The sequence below is a fragment of the Lathyrus oleraceus genome, chromosome 7 (genome assembly GCF_024323335.1).
Source record: "Lathyrus oleraceus cultivar Zhongwan6 chromosome 7, CAAS_Psat_ZW6_1.0, whole genome shotgun sequence".
Classification (NCBI taxonomy): domain Eukaryota; kingdom Viridiplantae; phylum Streptophyta; class Magnoliopsida; order Fabales; family Fabaceae; genus Lathyrus; species Lathyrus oleraceus.
In genome coordinates, this window is record NC_066585.1 from 6,930,918 (window position 1) to 6,947,315 (window position 16,398).

Sequence of the window (16,398 nt, forward strand, 5' to 3'; positions counted from 1 at the left end):
AATTATAAATAGTCACCTATTTTATTACTTTTATTCACAATTAATTTTATTTTCAATTTGTTTTATCTCATTTTAATTAATTTTTTTCTTATATTGTCAATGCATCCCAATCAACATAATGTAAAACGGTAGTATTTCTTTTTTTTATTTCAACTCAACAAAAACTCATATTTTAAAAATGCATCTCTTATTCACACAATAATCTAAATTTTTAAAACTCTCCACAATTTCAACTTGATAAAACATATATGAAAATATTATTGGTAGAAGAATAACAATTATTGAAAAATATTTTTTTATATATTTTCTTTTATTTTGTACTAGTAATTTATTTTAACGTTTATATTCTTTTAATAAATTATTTTCTTGTATTATATATATATATATATATATATATATATATATATATATATATATATATATATATATATATATATATATATATATATATATATATATATATTTTATAATTTTTTTTTATATATTTGAATTAAATTGTTTCGATTATATTTTTTTATATAATATAAATATGGAATATATTATAGGATTTGATGGAATTCATTTGAGTTTTTGTTGAGTTGTATGAATATTCAAACGATATAGAAAAGTTGTTTAGAAAATAAAAAGGTGTAATATAATATAAAAAAGTAAATAAATCTCATTTAAAAACCCAAAATGAAGATGGATCTGAGTGCTCTTTTATTCATATATTGTTCAATTTGGTATTAATATGTAGTGAGTGCATATTTTTAATGCAATGCCACTTTTTTTTTCTAGCAGCAGCAAGTGAATTCGGGTTAACATTTGAAGAAGCCATGGAAGAGCGATTGTGTACATATTCCTGAGTTGTTGCTCATTTTCCCACATCAGTTAAGGAGGTAAAGATGAAAACATTTATCATGTTTGCAATGCCAAAGAGTATCAGACATATATACAATATATATTCAATTTGTTTGATGACTCCTATTCTTAAAGTTTTGTTCTTCTTCTAGATTGATCTATTATGAGACATCCAATTTGCTTGCTTTTTTTACTCCTTTTGTATTCAAAAGTATGAATCTAATTTTAATTGATTCCATTTTGATGATAGGTTGTAGCTTGAGAAGTTTGAGAATGGTTTTTGGAACAACATATCGATATATGCTTAGTATCTTTATAGGTAAACACAAAGGTATTCTATGAAGCTATTACACTTACTGTCTCTTGATTCTAAAAACACATAGTTGCGTCTCATTCATTTTTTCAACTCTTTATTCTCAATGGATTTAATGTAATGTTTACCACTTAGAAAAATTTAAACTTAATTAATTTTTACATGAAATGCTAATTTATTGATAGTTATAGAAAATGTCGGTTGACACTCAATTTAATGTTGATAATGTCTATGACAATACATAGCATATAAGTGAGGTATAGATATAGATATATTATGTTGGAAACAAGGTCACTGAAAAAGTCATTTTAAATTATTTAGAATTACATTAAGCAGTGATGATTATGCTATAGTTCATTTATTTGGTATTCAGTGATGATTATGCTATAGTTCATTTAATTTTTTTACATGTAGAATATCATAGAAGTGCAGTGAACTGTTGTGCTAACAAGCATATTTGTCACCACCATGCATTTGTTGTGTCAAAATAGTATAAAATAAGTTACTGCTCTTTTACTGTCCAATCCTGTTGATTCTCAACTATTTTTGTAAATATTGTTTACTTTGAATATTCAGTACTTTTACATAGTGGTATCTCATGTAACATTTAAATTATAAATGTATTTAGTGAATATAGTAGTATTTCTAGGTTACTTTGATTATTCAGTACTTTATAGGGGATGTAATTTCTGGTTGAGTTATATAATTCCAACTGTCTCCAAATAGTGAATATAATGGAATAATATCTCATGTTAAAATTATAAATGTACCTTTCTATGTTAAAATATCACATAAGCTTTATGATCTTCGGGCAATATCAATATGGTTTTGTATAAAATATGGTTAGTATAAGTGGCTTTTTGTTTAAGAAATTTAATTCTAAAAACAAAGTATGACGAGTACAATGAAAAAAGAAAGTGTTAGTTGTTCATGTGGTTTATCATGTCAATTGCAACATAAAAAAGGTTGTAGGTACATATGTATAGATTGTAGAAATAAAAAAAATTGCTATTACTTAATCACTATCTTGGCCATGCACCGATAGTTCATTTATAGTTATAAGCAGTTGATTTTTAGAATACTATTCAATCAATTCAAATGATATATCACTTAATCACTATTACTGACATAAGCGATCACATAGAATTTAAGATTTTATTGATAATTAAATAAAATTATATGAAGTAGCACGAGACACAATCAGATAGATCCACGTAAAAATGCATAAATATGTATCTTTTTTTAACCGACAAAAAAAATATAATTATTTTTCTCAAAGATGAAAGATCCTAAATCTTGATTATTATGTATTATAATCTTTCCCAATTCATCTTAACTGTTAAGATAATTTCCTATTATTTTGTAGGTGTTGACTATAGTCTACAATCTCTAATTAATGAACAAAATTATAATGAACAAAATTGTGTATAAGTTCTTAAATGTGTTTGTTGTAATCAATTACTAAATTTAAAATTGACAATATAAGTGAGTAAATAATTAATAAAATATACAATAGATTTATAAAAATTATTATTTAAGTATTTTATTTTCTATTTCTATTTTATTATTTATTTTTTATAAGTTAAGTGACTACATATTAATTTTTAAATATTTGTAGTTATTAATAATTTTATAATAAAAATTATAAATCAACAATAATCAAATCTTATCTAATGATCTAAGACATGTTTTGAAAGATGGAATATTGTGTTTATTAATATATTAGTTGTTACAAATATATCTCTTTATTAACTATTTTGGTTATAAATTTATTTTAAATAGTCATTTTAGCTATTGAATTATTTTTGTTAGAAAATCATGTGAATAAAAATAGTAAAATTGGATTAATAATAACCAAAATAGTGTAAGTGCTCTATTTATTGATTATTTTCGTCAAAATGCATAATAAATGTATATGAAGTGTTTGCTTAATCATTGCAACGATTGAATTTTGTTCTCAAATTGAAGATGGAAAATGAATAGAAACAAAAGAAAATCCAAACTTTGTATCTAGTAGCAATGTAGCATATGATACCTATTCCCATATGATACCATTAATTAACATAAACTATAGTACAATACTTAATTACCTTACCACCACTACAAATCAATTACCACGTTTTAATGATTATTCATTTTAAAACAAGCTTTCAAACCTATTTGGAGGTAGTGAGTTTATTAAGGCATGTTTTCGTATTTTTTAAGATGCTTTGAAAGATGGAATATTGTGTTTAATAATATATTAGTTGTTACAAATATATCTCTTTATTAATTATCTTGATTATAAATTTATTTTAAATAATCATTTTAGCTATTGAATTATTTTTGTTATAAAATCATGTGAATAAAAATAGTAAAATTGGATTAATAATAACCAAAATAGTGCTAAGTGCTCTATTTATTGATTATTTTCGTCAAAATGCATAATAAATGTATATGAAGTGTGTGTTTAATAATTGCAACAATTGAATTTTGTTCTCAAATTTTAAGATGGAATATTGAAAATTGAATAGAAACAAAAGAAAACCCAAACTTTGTATCTAGTAGCAATGTAGCATATGATACCTGATACCATATGATACCAAACTTTGTATCTATTTAAAGGTAGTGAGTTTATTAAGCATGTTTTCATATTTTGGTAAGTGGTTCTCATAAATAATTGTTTTGCATTTTGTCCCATTAATAATTGGCTGAATTTTGCATGGTTCCTTGCTTGCTATTAGCATGTATTCTCAAAATCTATTTATTTTGATGAAAGTAACTTGTTTTGCATTTGAGTAAAAAGACAGAAAAATAATGGACAAGTAATTCATGTGATAAAAATGTCTCATAATAGCATAATTACATTTTTAAAACAAACAATGCTATAAAGAAATTTAGTGAAATACAGTAAGCCAATTTGCTATAAAACGAGTCCATTACACCATTCATCATCATGCAACTTACAACTTTGTAAGCATAATATCATTATATTTTCAACATACCATCTTCCAAGTTATTTTCACATCTAATTCATTATACTTGGTTGTGAAGCACTACACTTTCATATTTTTCATTAATTTCGCCGACCTCACTCCAACATATTCTTTGAAGATATCAATGTAAGGTTTAAGATTGTCTTGTTATACATACTTAATTTCGTCCAATATTTGTCACCCTTAATATTTATAATATGTTGATATATCTTTAATGTCAAATTATTGATTTTTGCAGATTTCTTTCCGTCAATTTTAGCATGGCCGGCCCAGGTATTTTCGTTATAATTGTAATTTTTTTATCTATGTTTCTGCAATTCAATAGAATTTGCTTTCATATTTAAGTTAAATTCTTTTACTTTTTCAGGAATGGATGCTCCTCCTTTTTACGTCATCTTGATAGCAGTTGGCGGTTTAATAGTATTTTTTATTTTTTTGATTATTATTACTCGCGTTTGGAGATATTATAGACGTCAATATCTTGTTCGAATGATTCAAGAGAGAATCAGTGAGTCAACGTTTGACTCATCTGTCTCACTCCAACACACTGAAAATCAGTGTATGATATGTGTCTATGAGTTTGAAGATGGGGAAATAATTCATAGTTTGCCATGCGGGCATGCATTTCATAAAAAATGCTTGCCCCAATATTTATTAAAAATGGCTCTTACCTGCCCCATTTGTAGGGCAAAGATTTGAAGCATATTAATGTAATATTTTATATTCAATATTAATGTAATAAAGTTTATATTAAGGTAAAAAAAAGTGTTATGGTGTTTGAGAATGAATATAATAATATATAAAATTAATTATATTATATTTATTAAATTATATATTTGTAATATTTTATTTTTAATATAACTACCTTGAAAGTCATGCTATGAACCATTTTTATTTATTATATGTAAATATTATATTAAGACATATTTATTGAACAATTTTGATCTATTGAGAGTGTAAAATAAATATAATAGATAAACATTAATTTATCGACGAGAATATAAATGCTAACTACTTTCAGTTTAAACATTTACACTTTTATTTGTTGATATGTAAGAGACTCACTATTTCTAAAATAGTATTAGAGGGATGTAAACACTGGTTATTCCATACTATAAATTGTTTATAATTGAACATGTAAATTAAAAAACAAAATTAATGTTACAGATTTCATAAAAACATATATAAATATATGGAATATTAATTAAAAATTGAACAAAATAACATATTAAAATGAATAAAAGTATAAAAAAAAGTATACCGTCAATATCTTATCAACCAGGCAAAAAGAAACAAGTTGTTTTTCTTTTAGATAGTTCAACGTTGGGTACAAAGAAGAAAAAAATTAACATGATTTGGCATTTACTAAATCAATCTACCGTTATCTCCTCTTTTTATTATAACTTTTGTAAAAATATTTGGTATCACAAGTATTTTTAAATATTTATATTTTTTTTTATGTTGATTTGTTTTTTCAATATTATTAATAAATTATAATTTTGAATGAAAAGTAAAAACAATTTATAATAAAAAGGAAGGAAATATTAATTACCGAAGTGTAAGCATGTTTAAGAGGTATATGGATAATTAAGATTCAAAGCAATCATACATTTGCAAACGTTCTCAAATGTGAGAGTGCTCTTTCTGACCAATTAAAAACAATAGTATTAAACGCTTGCTATAAATTGCAACGGTAATTTTTGCAACTGATAGAAAAATAAATACAACAATATTAATAGTAATTAATATGACAATGTATAATTTTCAACGGATAAAAATTAACGATAATAAATTTAATAACGGTAATAATTATAAATAGTCACCTATTTTATTACTTTTATTCACAATTAATTTTATTTTCAATTTGTTTTATCTCATTTTAATTAATTTTTTTCTTATATTGTCAATGCATCCCAATCAACATAATGTAAAACGGTAGTATTTCTTTTTTTTATTTCAACTCAACAAAAACTCATATTTTAAAAATGCATCTCTTATTCACACAATAATCTAAATTTTTAAAACTCTCCACAATTTCAACTTGATAAAACATATATGAAAATATTATTGGTAGAAGAATAACAATTATTGAAAAATATTTTTTTATATAATATTTTCTTTTATTTTGTACTAGTAATTTATTTTAACGTTTATATTCTTTTAATAAATTATTTTCTTCTATTTTATATATATATATATATATATATATATATATATATATATATATATATATATATATATATATATATATATATATGTATAATTTTTAATTTTTTTTGATATATTTGAATTAAATTGTTTCGATTATATTTTTTTATATAATATAAATATGGAATATATTATAGGATTTGATGGAATTCATTTGAGTTTTTGTTGAGTTGTATGAATATTCAAACGATATAGAAAAGTTGTTTAGAAAATAAAAAGGTGTAATATAATATAAAAAAGTAAATAAATCTCATTTAAAAACCCAAAATGAAGATGGATCTGAGTGCTCTTTTATTCATATATTGTTCAATTTGGTATTAATATGTAGTGAGTGCATATTTTTAATGCAATGCCACTTTTTTTTTCTAGCAGCAGCAAGTGAATTCGGGTTAACATTTGAAGAAGCCATGGAAGAGCGATTGTGTACATATTCCTGAGTTGTTGCTCATTTTCCCACATCAGTTAAGGAGGTAAAGATGAAAACATTTATCATGTTTGCAATGCCAAAGAGTATCAGACATATATACAATATATATTCAATTTGTTTGATGACTCCTATTCTTAAAGTTTTGTTCTTCTTCTAGATTGATCTATTATGAGACATCCAATTTGCTTGCTTTTTTTACTCCTTTTGTATTCAAAAGTATGAATCTAATTTTAATTGATTCCATTTTGATGATAGGTTGTAGCTTGAGAAGTTTGAGAATGGTTGTTGGAACAACATATCGATATATGCTTAGTATCTTTATAGGTAAACACAAAGGTATTCTATGAAGCTATTACACTTACTGTCTCTTGATTCTAAAAACACATAGTTGCGTCTCATTCATTTTTTCAACTCTTTATTCTCAATGGATTTAATGTAATGTTTACCACTTAGAAAAATTTAAACTTAATTAATTTTTACATGAAATGCTAATTTATTGATAGTTATAGAAAATGTCGGTTGACACTCAATTTAATGTTGATAATGTCTATGACAATACATTGCATATAAGTGAGGTATAGATATAGATATATTATGTTGGAAACAAGGTCACTGAAAAAGTCATTTTAAATTATTTAGAATTACATTAAGCAGTGATGATTATGCTATAGTTCATTTATTTGGTATTCAGTGATGATTATGCTATAGTTCATTTAATTTTTGTACATGTAGAATATCATAGAAGTGCAGTGAGCTGTTGTGCTAACAAGCATATTTCTCACCACCATGCATTTGTTGTGTCAAAATAGTATAAAATAAGTTACTGCTCTTTTACTGTCCAATCCTGTTGATTCTCATATTGTTTACTTTGAATATTCAGTACTTTTACATAGTGGTATCTCATGTAACATTTAAATTATAAATGTATTTAGTGAATATAGTAGTATTTCTAGGTTACTTTGATTATTCAGTACTTTATAGGGGATGTAATTTCTGGTTGAGTTATATAATTCCAACTGTCTCCAAATAGTGAATATAATGGAATAATATCTCATGTTAAAATTATAAATGTACCTTTCTATGTTAAAATATCACATAAGCTTTATGATCTTCGGGCAATATCAATATGGTTTTGTATAAAATATGGTTAGTATAAGTGGCTTTTTGTTTAAGAAATTTAATTCTAAAAACAAAGTATGACGAGTACAATGAAAAAAGAAAGTGTTAGTTGTTCATGTGGTTTATCATGTCAATTGCAACATAAAAAAGGTTGTAGGTACATATGTATAGATTGTAGAAATAAAAAAAATTGCTATTACTTAATCACTATCTTGGCCATGCACCGATAGTTCATTTATAGTTATAAGCAGTTGATTTTTAGAATACTATTCAATCAATTCAAATGATATATCACTTAATCACTATTACTGACATAAGCGATCACATAGAATTTAAGATTTTATTGATAATTAAATAAAATTATATGAAGTAGCACGAGACACAATCAGATAGATCCACGTAAAAATGCATAAATATGTATCTTTTTTTAACCGACAAAAAAAATATAATTATTTTTCTCAAAGATGAAAGATCCTAAATCTTGATTATTATGTATTATAATCTTTCCCAATTCATCTTAACTGTTAAGATAATTTCCTATTATTTTGTAGGTGTTGACTATAGTCTACAATCTCTAATTAATGAACAAAATTATAATGAACAAAATTGTGTATAAGTTCTTAAATGTGTTTGTTGTAATCAATTACTAAATTTAAAATTGACAATATAAGTGAGTAAATAATTAATAAAATATACAATAGATTTATAAAAATTATTATTTAAGTATTTTATTTTCTATTTCTATTTTATTATTTATTTTTTATAAGTTAAGTGACTACATATTAATTTTTAAATATTTGTAGTTATTAATAATTTTATAATAAAAATTATAAATCAACAATAATCAAATCTTATCTAATGATCTAAGACATGTTTTGAAAGATGGAATATTGTGTTTATTAATATATTAGTTGTTACAAATATATCTCTTTATTAACTATTTTGGTTATAAATTTATTTTAAATAGTCATTTTAGCTATTGAATTATTTTTGTTAGAAAATCATGTGAATAAAAATAGTAAAATTGGATTAATAATAACCAAAATAGTGTAAGTGCTCTATTTATTGATTATTTTCGTCAAAATGCATAATAAATGTATATGAAGTGTTTGCTTAATCATTGCAACGATTGAATTTTGTTCTCAAATTGAAGATGGAAAATGAATAGAAACAAAAGAAAATCCAAACTTTGTATCTAGTAGCAATGTAGCATATGATACCTATTCCCATATGATACCATTAATTAACATAAACTATAGTACAATACTTAATTACCTTACCACCACTACAAATCAATTACCACGTTTTAATGATTATTCATTTTAAAACAAGCTTTCAAACCTATTTGGAGGTAGTGAGTTTATTAAGGCATGTTTTCGTATTTTTTAAGATGCTTTCTTACTATAACTTCAAACTTTGAAAGATGGAATATTGTGTTTAATAATATATTAGTTGTTACAAATATATCTCTTTATTAATTATCTTGATTATAAATTTATTTTAAATAATCATTTTAGCTATTGAATTATTTTTGTTATAAAATCATGTGAATAAAAATAGTAAAATTGGATTAATAATAACCAAAATAGTGCTAAGTGCTCTATTTATTGATTATTTTCGTCAAAATGCATAATAAATGTATATGAAGTGTGTGTTTAATAATTGCAACAATTGAATTTTGTTCTCAAATTTTAAGATGGAATATTGAAAATTGAATAGAAACAAAAGAAAACCCAAACTTTGTATCTAGTAGCAATGTAGCATATGATACCTGATACCATATGATACCAAACTTTGTATCTATTTAAAGGTAGTGAGTTTATTAAGCATGTTTTCATATTTTGGTAAGTGGTTCTCATAAATAATTGTTTTGCATTTTGTCCCATTAATAATTGGCTGAATTTTGCATGGTTCCTTGCTTGCTATTAGCATGTATTCTCAAAATCTATTTATTTTGATGAAAGTAACTTGTTTTGCATTTGAGTAAAAAGACAGAAAAATAATGGACAAGTAATTCATGTGATAAAAATGTCTCATAATAGCATAATTACATTTTTAAAACAAACAATGCTATAAAGAAATTTAGTGAAATACAGTAAGCCAATTTGCTATAAAACGAGTCCATTACACCATTCATCATCATGCAACTTACAACTTTGTAAGCATAATATCATTATATTTTCTACATACCATCTTCCAAGTTATTTTCACATCTAATTCATTATACTTGGTTGTGAAGCACTACACTTTCATATTTTTCATTAATTTCGCCGACCTCACTCCAACATATTCTTTGAAGATATCAATGTAAGGTTTAAGATTGTCTTGTTATACATACTTAATTTCGTCCAATATTTGTCACCCTTAATATTTATAATATGTTGATATATCTTTAATGTCAAATTATTGATTTTTGCAGATTTCTTTCCGTCAATTTTAGCATGGCCGGCCCAGGTATTTTCGTTATAATTGTAATTTTTTTATCTATGTTTCTGCAATTCAATAGAATTTGCTTTCATATTTAAGTTAAATTCTTTTACTTTTTCAGGAATGGATGCTCCTCCTTTTTACGTCATCTTGATAGCAGTTGGCGGTTTAATAGTATTTTTTATTTTTTTGATTATTATTACTCGCGTTTGGAGATATTATAGACGTCAATATCTTGTTCGAATGATTCAAGAGAGAATCAGTGAGTCAACGTTTGACTCATCTGTCTCACTCCAACACACTGAAAATCAGTGTATGATATGTGTCTATGAGTTTGAAGATGGGGAAATAATTCATAGTTTGCCATGCGGGCATGCATTTCATAAAAAATGCTTGCCCCAATATTTATTAAAAATGGCTCTTACCTGCCCCATTTGTAGGGCAAAGATTGGAAGCATATTAATGTAATATTTTATATTCAATATTAATGTAATAAAGTTTATATTAAGGTAAAAAAAAGTGTTATGGTGTTTGAGAATGAATATAATAATATATAAAATTAATTATTTTATACTTCTTAAATTATATATTTGTAATATTTTATTTTTAATATAACTACCTTGAAAGTCATGCTATGAACCATTTTTATTTATTATATGTAAATATTACATTAACACATATTTATTGAACAATTTTGATCTATTGAGAGTGTAAAATAAATATAATAGATAAACATTAATTTATCGACGAGAATATAAATGCTAACTACTTTCAGTTTAAATATTTACACTTTTATTTGTTGATATGTAAGAGACTCACTATTTCTAAAATAGTATTAGAGGGATGTAAACACTAGTTATTCCATACTATAAATTGTTGATAATTGAACATGTAAATTAAAACACATAATTAATGTTACAGATTTCATAAAAACATATATAAGTATATGGAATATTAATTAAAAATTGAACAAAATAACATATTAAAATGAATAAAAGTATAAAAAAAAAGTATACCGTCAATATCTTATCAACCAGGCAAAAAGAAACAAGTTGTTTTTCTTTTAGAATTAACTCTATAGTTCAACGTTGGGTACAAAGAAGAAAAAAATTAGCATGATTTGGCATTTACTAAATCAATCTACCGTTATCTCCTCTTTTTATTATAACTTTTGTAAAAATATTTGGTATCACAAGTATTTTTAAATATTTATATTTTTTTTATGTTTATTTGTTTTTTCAATATTATTAATAAATTATAATTTTGAATGAAAAGTAAAAACAATTTATAATAAAAAGGAAGGAAATATTAATTACCGAAGTGTAAGCATGTTTAAGAGGTATATGGATAATTAAGATTCAAAGCAATCATACATTTGCAAACATTCTCAAATGTGAGAGTGCTCTTTCTGACCAATTAAAAACAATAGTATTAAACGCTTGCAACGGTAATTTTTGCAACTGATAGAAAAATAAATACAACAATATTAATAGTAATTAATATGACAATGTATAATTTTCAACGGATAAAAATTAACGATAATAAATTTAATAACGGTAATAATTAGGAATAGTCACCTATTTTATTACTTTTATTCACAATTAATTTTATTTTCAATTTGTTTTATCTCATTTTAATTAATTTTTTTCTTATATTGTCAATGCATCCCAATCAACATAATGTAAAACGGTAGTATTTCTTTTTTTTATTTCAACTCAACAAAAACTCATATTTTAAAAATGCATCTCTTATTCACACAATAATCTAAATTTTTAAAACTCTCCACAATTTCAACTTGATAAAACATATATGAAAATATTATTGGTAGAAGAATAACAATTATTGAAAAATATTTTTTTATATAATATTTTCTTGTATTTTGTACTAGTAATTTATTTTAACGTTTATGTTCTTTTAATAAATTATTTTCTTCTATTATATATATATATATATATATATATATATATATATATATATATATATATATATATATATATATATATATATATGTATATATATATATATATATATATATATATTAAATGTATAATTTTTTATTTTTTTGATATATTTGAATTAAATTGTTTCGATTATATTTTTTTATATAATATAAATATGGAATATATTATAAGATATGATGGAATTCATTTGAGTTTTTGTTGAGTTGTATGAATATTCAAAAGATATAGAAAAGTTGTTTAGAAAATAAAAAGGTGTAATATAATATAGAAAAGTAAATAAATCTCATTTAAAAACCCAAAATGAAGATGGATCTGAGTGCTCTTTTATTCATATATTGTTCAATTTAGTATTAATATGTAGTGAGTGCATATTTCTAATGCAATGCCACTTTTTTTTTCTAGCAGCAGCAAGTGAATTGGGGTTAACATTTGAAGAAGCCATGGAAGAGCGATTGTGTACATATTCCTGAGTTGTTGCTCATTTTCCCACATCAGTTAAGGAGGTAAAGATGAAAATATTTATCATGTTTGCAATGCCAAAGAGTATCAGACATATATACAATATATATTCAATTTGTTTGATGACTCCTATTCTTAAAGTTTTGTTCTTCTTCTAGATTGATCTATTATGAGACATCCAATTTGCTTGCTTTTTTTACTCCTTTTGTATTCAAAAGTATGAATCTAATTTTAATTGATTCCATTTTGATGATAGGTTGTAGCTTGAGAAGTATGAGAATGGTTGTTGGAACAACATATCGATATATGCTTAGTATCTTTATAGGTAAACACAAAGGTATTCTATGAAGCTATTACACTTACTGACTCTTGATTCTAAAAACACATAGTTGCGTCTCATTCATTTTTTCAACTCTTTATTCTCAATGGATTTATTGTAATGTTTACCACTTAGAAAAATTTAAACTTAATTAATTTTTACATGAAATGCTAATTTATTGATAGTTATAGAAAATGTCGGTTGACACTCAATTTAATGTTGATAATGTCTATGACAATACATTGCATATAAGTGAGGTATAGATATAGATATATTATGTTGGAAACAAGGTCATTGAAAAAGTCATTTTAAATTATTTAGAATTACATTAAGCAGTGATGATTATGCTATAGTTCATTTATTTGGTATTCAGTGATGATTATGCTATAGTTCATTTAATTTTTTTACATGTAGAATATCATAGAAGTGCAGTGAACTGTTGTGCTAACAAGCGTATTTGTCACCACCATGCATTTGTTGTGTCAAAATAGTATAAAATAAGTTACTGCTCTTTTACTGTCCAATCCTGTTGATTCTCAACTATTTTTGTAAATATTGTTTACTTTGAATATTCAGTACTTTTACATAGTGGTATCTCATGTAACATTTAAATTATAAATGTATTTAGTGAATATAGTAGTATTTCTAGGTTACTTTGATTATTCAATACTTTATAGGGGATGTAATTTCTGGTTGAGTTATATAATTCCAACTGTCTCCAAATAGTGAATATAATGGAATAATATCTCATGTTAAAATTATAAATGTACCTTTCTATGTTAAAATATCACATAAGCTTTATGATCTTCAGGAGATATCAATATGGTTTTGTATAAAATATGGTTATTATAAGTGGCTTTTTGTTTAAGAAATTTAATTCTTAAAACAAAGTATGACGAGTACAGTGAAAAAAGAAAGTGTTAGTTGTTCATGTGGTTTATCATGTCAATTTCAACATAAAAAAGGTTGTAGGTACATATGTATAGATTGTAGAAATAACAAAAAATTGATATTACTTCATCCACTACGCCAAAAACTGGAATAGACAGCGCCCCTTAGAGGGCGCTTTATTACAAAAGCGCACTCTAAAGTGAAGAGAAAAAATTAGGAGCATACTATTGGAATAGACAGCGCACTTTAGAGGGCGCTTTTGTAACAAAGCGCACTCTAAAGTGAGGCGAAAAAATAATGAGGAAATGGAGGGACACCAATAGAGGACGCTTTATTGAAAGTGCCCTCTAAGGGTAACCTTAGAGGGCGCTTTTAAAAAAGCGCTCTCTATGTCCATGTACATTTCCAGTTTATAAGGCGCTTTTGGAAATCCTTAGAGAGCGCTTTTAGAAGCGCCCTCTTAGGCCCCCTTTAGAGGGCGCTTTTGTAACAAAGCGCCCTCTAAAGTGAAGCCAAAAAAAAAATAATGAGCAAATGGAGGGACAACAATAGAGGGCGCTTTAGTGAAAGCGCCCTCTAAGGTTACCCTTAGAGGGCGCTTTTAAAAAAGCGCTCTCTAAGTCCATGTACATTTCCAGTTTAGAAGGCGCTTTTGGAAAGCCTTAGAGAGCGCTTTCAGAAGCGCCCTCTTAGGCCCCCTTTAGAGGGCGCTTTTTTTACAAAAGCGCCCTCTAAGGTCCCCTTTAGTAAACATTAAAATTATAACATATACTGCATGTCTCTTTATTTTCCCTCTCTATAAGCTATTTCGTTTACGTAACTGGGTTTTCTCTCTACTGCGATTACTCTCTACTGCGATTACTCTCGTCCTCCGTTCGTTCTCCCTCCCTCACCGTCATCGTCGTCGTCGCCTTTTTCTGCTGCTGCGTTCACGTTCACTGAGTTATCCTGGTCCACCATCACTGTTCACTTTCTTCTCCATCGTTACCGTCACCTTGAAGGTATTTCTCTTCTCCATCGTTACCGTTCACTTTCTTCATGTGTTTGATTAGAGCATTTTCTAAACTTAGTTTTACATTTTGTGCATTATGTTGATTAATGTTGTTTAGGGCAAACTGAGTTTTTTATTTCTGATTGAAAACTGATATCATTTGAAGTGTGTTTGAGCTTGTGCTTAGAAGTTTGATGATTATGGATGCAAGTTTGTTCATGTTCCAAACACCATAAGTTTGCATTGGTCTTTTGCATGCAGTAGGTGTGTGTGAGTTTGTATTCAATAATGATAAAAAAAAAAGAGTTTAGATTGTTGTAACATGAGAGAAATGGAAGGTATATGAATGTGTTCACGTATTGAATCATTGTCTTACTTGGGTCTTATTGAATCATTTCTATATTACAGATAAAATGGCTAACCAAGACGATACCCATGACACGAATGGATCACGTAACAATGTTGAAAAAGAAATCAAACGAGGATTGGCTGTTATGAAGTCAATCATTCGTGCAAGAGACAAGGGTGTAAAATTTGAAGTACATTGGAGTGTTGAAGACCAACTAATTGAGCCTAACGGTTCAATGTTGGCAAGTTACATTGGTTTCCTTGTTCGACAACATATTCCGATTACATGTGATAATTGGAGAAGTCCGGACTTGAAGGTTGGCAAAGAAAAAATATGGTCCGAGATACAGGTACTTACCATATATTGTTATATGTTTTTTTTGTTGACTATTTGTTGACCATATATTGTTATAATATTACTTTATAATAACACACTCCATGTGTATGTTTTTTAGAGATCCTTTCACATCGATGAAAGCCGACAAAAATATTGTATTCAATTGGCCGGAAAAAGACTCCGAGGATTTCGATCCTTTTTGTCCAACAAATTTCTCAAGGATGAGGAAGGAAAATTTGTTGAAGCAGAACGGCCAATGAAGTATGCCGAGATTATTTCAGCCGATGAATGGGATAACTTTGTCGCCAAACGAAGAAACGAAAAATTCCATGTAATGTCTATTAATTATGGTATTATACAATTGTTAAGTTACTTGGTTCTAATATGCCTTAAACTTTTTTATCCAGGAAGTAAGCGACAAAAATCGGAAAAGGGCATCAAAACCCGCGTATCCGTACAAAAAAGGGCGTACGGGATATGCACGGTTACAACAAAGAATTGTGAGTATATTCTAATGCTATGAGCTTATACATTGTCACAATATGTTATAATTGATGATCTTATAATCTAATTCAATGTGTAGCTAGCCGAGGAGAAAAGTGACACAACATCTCTTCCGGAGCACATATTATGGAAGGCTGCTCGGGTTGGGAAGGATGGGGCTGTCGTTGAAGCGGTCCAAAATGTTTATGACGAATGTGTAAGTATATGTAACATTATTTCTTTAGTTATATCGAAAATTTTGTTAGACATATAATTCATTTTTAATCTCCTCTAATAATA